Raw genomic sequence first — 4,771 nt, 5'->3', positions numbered from 1 at the left:
TTCCTTTTTTCTAGATAACATAATATAAATTACATGCAAAAAATTTAAAATTGTGACCTCCTATATAAATGTGTTTAAGCAGATTTCCTAATGGAGCAGCATTCTGCCCAAAAGTATTTTTGTGGGGCAGGTGCTAGGGCCTGTTCCTCTGTTCCTTCCTGGCTGGGCCAAGTCCTGGGGGTTATGTAGAGGAGGTGACGGCTTCCCTGCCCAGGGTCTAGTTCAAGGCTTTGGTAAGCCGGACTAGGGCAGAGAATCCTGGTTGGGGAAACTGGCCACCAGATGGCGCGCCTCGGCTGGGCTGGCACTAGACCAGGAACTGGTGTTTGAGAGGTTGGGGACCCCTTCATTACCTATCTGTGAAGGATAAGGTTGGGGAGCGGCTCGAATTCTGAAATACTTTAGTTCAGTATTAATCTCTTCTTTCTTTTCTCTTAACTCTTGTGTCCTCAAGAGCTCTCAGTCCTGCACTCATCTTTCTTGCCTCTAGTCAGGTAGGTAGGTCAGGGGTCTAAAGTCTGGCGGCAGAAAGCGGTGGAGAGCTCAAATTAACCAGGATCACTCAGGGGTGGAGCTAAAAACAGGGCCTGGGCACCTTGACTCCAAGGCCAGGGGCTGATACTCTTGACATACTAAATGCCTTGCACAAAATCTGGCTCTGCTGGAGAGAAGGGCCCTCCCCCTTGGGGTCAGGGGATTTGAACTGTCTAGGATGGACTTTAAACCAGCCTCATCCAAACTCCAGCCCTCCCTGGTTCTTTCCTCTGGCTGTTACCCATATTAACACTATGTGGAGCCTGACCAACTGAGAAAGATTTGTTCCCCCAAATTCCCTGCTGTCGAAGGAGGAAGGGGGTCCCTGCTGATTCAAGAAAAGGTGCTAGTAGCAGGGCTTCTAAGGTTTCTTTGAACTTGATAGTAATTGAAGAGGAAAAAATAACACTGGAGATGGGGAACAGAGACAGGTAATTTAGATATAAGCTGGTAGACTGGCAAAGTCAAAGGAAAACAGAACACAGGAAAATTTGGTTTTCATTGGTATTTCTGGGCTTAGTAAAATCTTCTACCTTCTAGATGCTTTATCTTTGGATAGCCCAACATGAAGCTGCCCCTTTTCCTTTTGCCTGCAATAAAAGTTCGACATGTGATCAAGAGATAATCTAGTGAGGGTTCTATGGCCCAGACTTAACTAAAGAGATCGTATCCAATTTTTTTGTCCTCTCCTCCTTTCAAAGCAAGTTCTTCATTATCTAACCAATCAACAAATGTTTGGAGAGGCCCAGCACTGTACAAGGTATATTGTACTAGGGATAAATACAAAAAAAGACACAGTCCCTGCCAATTTGAGGTGTACAATCTTCTAGCCTCCTTTTTCTTTTTCAATTACCTGTTATCTTTCCTCTACTTACAGCCTTTAGAGGTGTAGAGCCCTTTTTTTCTTCCTTCCAAAACTTAAGAATCTGAAGTCAATCATTTATAACTTTCCATGACTTAAAATTAATGTATTACCTCTCCTAGAAATATTTGCAAAATTAGGCGTGGTGCCTGTAGCTCAGGGGCCAGAGCGCCAGCGATATACATCAGAGCTGGCAGGTTCGAATCCAGCCCGGGCCTGCCAAACAACAAAGACAACTACAACAAAAAAAAAAGAAAGAAAATATTTGCAAATTACAACTTAGCTTTTTTAAGAGACAAGGCTCAAAACCTGTATTTCATCCCAGGTTAAAAAGAAATTGCTGAGGCTCATCACCATAGCACAGTGGTTATGGTACCGGCCACATACACGGAAGCTGGCAGGTTTGAACCTGGCCCAGACCAGCTAAACAACGACAACTACAACAACAAAAAAATAGCTGACTCAGTGAGTTAGTAGAGCGCCGGCCACATATACAGGGTGGCGGGTTTGGACATGGCCCTGGCCAAACTGCAACAAAAAAATAGCTGGGCATTGTGGCAGGTGCCTGTGGTCCCAGCTACTTGGGAGGCTGAGGCAAGAGAATCACCTAACCCCAAGAGCTGAAGGTTGCTGTGAGCTGTGACGCTGTGGCACTCTACTGAGGGTGATAAAGTGAGACTGTCTCTAAAAAAAAAGAAATAGCTGGGTGTTTTGGCAAGCTCCTATAGTCCCAGCTACTTGGGAGGCTGAGGCAAGAGAATCCTTTAAGCCCAAGAGTTTGAGGTTGCTGTGAGCTGTCACGCCACGGCACTCTACCAAGGGTGGCATAACGATGCTCTGTCTCAAAAAAAGAAAAAATTGTTGAACAGGTAAAAGATGAAGGAGATGCAAGAATTCATTTTCAGAGTCTCTGGAAACATGCCATAGGCAGCTCCTACTGTAGGAAGGGGATATAATTTTATAAGTATTTGTGTGTATTTTTTTTCCTTACATCTCCATTTTCCTTCCTTTCCTTTCCCCTCCCTTCTGCTTCCCTCATCTTTCTCTTTCCTCTCTGATCAATGAACTGTGATGAACAGGAATTCCTGCCACTGGAGTGTCCTATAGATGATAAGATGTAGGGAAGGAGAACAGGCCCTGCCAGAGGTTAGAGATTTAACACAATGAGGATAAGATTTGTTGAGAAGGAAGAGAAACAATGTGGTTTCTACTTTGACTGCTCTATCTGATGCAGCCAAAGTCTGGAAGTCCTTGAGAGAGTAAAGCTGGGCCAGAAAAGGGGCCAGATGCAAGGTGATGCATCTGGAGCAATCTCGAGGCAGTTGGATATTTGAACATAGTGAGGATAAAGCAGTACTATTGTGGGAGTTAGGGGGGACTAGTTTTCCTGCCTGAGCCAAAGTGAGTGGGTATGGGTGGAGTTGTGTGTGTATGTATATGTGCATGTGTGTTGAGGGAGGGAAATGGACCCTAATGATTAGCTCTAACGTGCTCCAGGTAGAGAAAGTGGACACCAGCTGAGAGTGAGATAGAAAAGGGATGCAGAAGGATTTTTTTTTAATCAGCTTTTCAGTTTCATTTATATTCATAATTCAATATGTCAACAGATTTTTTTTTTAATGCCTAGTATGTGTCGGGTACTGTTCATGGCTCTGGAAATGGAGGGATGGTAGAGAAAAAAATAAAGCTATGAGAAGGGGGATAAAGAGACAGGCAGCTCAGAGATGGTGGCTTTTACACAGGTGGCTAGAGAAATCCTCACTAATGAGTTGATATTTAAGCAAAGACCTGAACAAGGTCAGGGGAATAGTTACCATGTTTCCCCGAAAATAAGACCTACCCAAAAATATTAAGCCCTAGCAGGATTTCTATGCATTTGTTAAATATAAGCCCTACCCCGATAATAAGACCTAGTGATGGGTGTGGCTATGCAGTGTATCTACATAGCCACGGCGTGGAGGGACGTCCCCTGAAAATAAGTGCTAGTGTGTCTTCTTCAGAAAAAATAAATATAAGACAGTGTCTTATTTTCAGGGAAACACAGTAGTGTAGGGTATTCTGGGCTGAAGAAATAGCAAATGCAAAGGTCGTGAGGCAAAAGTAGACTTTTTGTGTTCAAGGAACAACAAAGAAGCCAATGCGTCTAGACTGGTGTGAAAGAAGGAAAGAGCAGTAGTGAGAGATGAAGTCACAGAGGAAGAAGGAAGCAAGATCATGTGACCTACAAAAAGATCACTCTGGGCTCAATGCCTGTAGCTCAGTGGTTAGGGTGCCAGCCACATACACAGGGACTGGCAGGTTCAAACCCAGCCCGGCCTTGCTAAACAATGACAACCACAACAAAAATTAGCCAGGCACTGTGGTGGGCACCTGTAGTCCCAGCTACTTGAGAGGCTGAGGCAAGAGAATCACTTAAGCCCAAGTGATTGCTATGAGCTGTGACACCATGGCACTCTACCAAGGGCGATATGGTGAGACTCCGTCTCAAAAAAAAAAATCACTATGGCCATTGTATGGAGGATAGATTGCCAGGGAGGGAGGGGTAGAGGCATAGGAGAAACAGAAAGACTATTAACATGTTATTGTCATAAGCCAGACTTGATGATGGCCAACAGCAGGTTAGAAGCAGTAGAGGCAATGAAAAGTGGTCATAGTATAGATATATTTTGAAGATGGAGCTCTCAGAATTTGCTGATGGATGCAGTATGAGAGAGAGAGAGGAGTCAAGGATAAAAGGAGTTAAGGTTTTTGGCCTGGGCAACTGAATGAGAATAAATTACCGGGCAGCACCTGTGGCTCAAAGGAGTAGGGTGCTGGCCCCATATGCCGGAGGTGGTGGGTTCAAACCCAGCCCTGGCCAAAAACTGAAAAAAAAAAAAAAGAAAAAAGAGAATAAATTACCACTTTGCATGTCACACTGCCAAGTACTGGACAGAGTATGAACAATAGTTTGAAAATATGTTAAAATTGTGACTGGCTGGAAAATCCTGACCATGTGACTGTGTAGGTTAACTGACTTGGAGCCTTCTACCTTTTGAATCGAGCCACCTAAGGAAGGAGGAGATGTAGACAACGGGAATAAGTGACTTCAGACCTAATTGGACCATAGATAATAGATGTTGGACTGTGTTGAGTAGATATGCCTAAGCTAATGATAGGCATTAGTATTAGAGTTTCACATTGTTCTGTACTTATTTCAAGAAGGCATCCCATGGCCTCTTGATGGCCCACACCTGTAAGCTTAGCACTCAGAGAGGTTGAGGCAAGGGGATCACTTGAAGTTCCTTTAAGCAGTGGTTCTCAACCTTCCTAATGCCGTGACCCTTTAATACAGTTCCTCATGTTGTGGTGACCCCCAACCATAAAATCATTTTT

The sequence above is a fragment of the Otolemur garnettii genome, unplaced genomic scaffold (genome assembly GCF_000181295.1).
Source record: "Otolemur garnettii isolate 467f Iridium unplaced genomic scaffold, OtoGar3 scaffold00104, whole genome shotgun sequence".
Lineage (NCBI taxonomy): Eukaryota > Metazoa > Chordata > Mammalia > Primates > Galagidae > Otolemur > Otolemur garnettii.
This window is presented reverse-complemented; position numbering follows the sequence as displayed.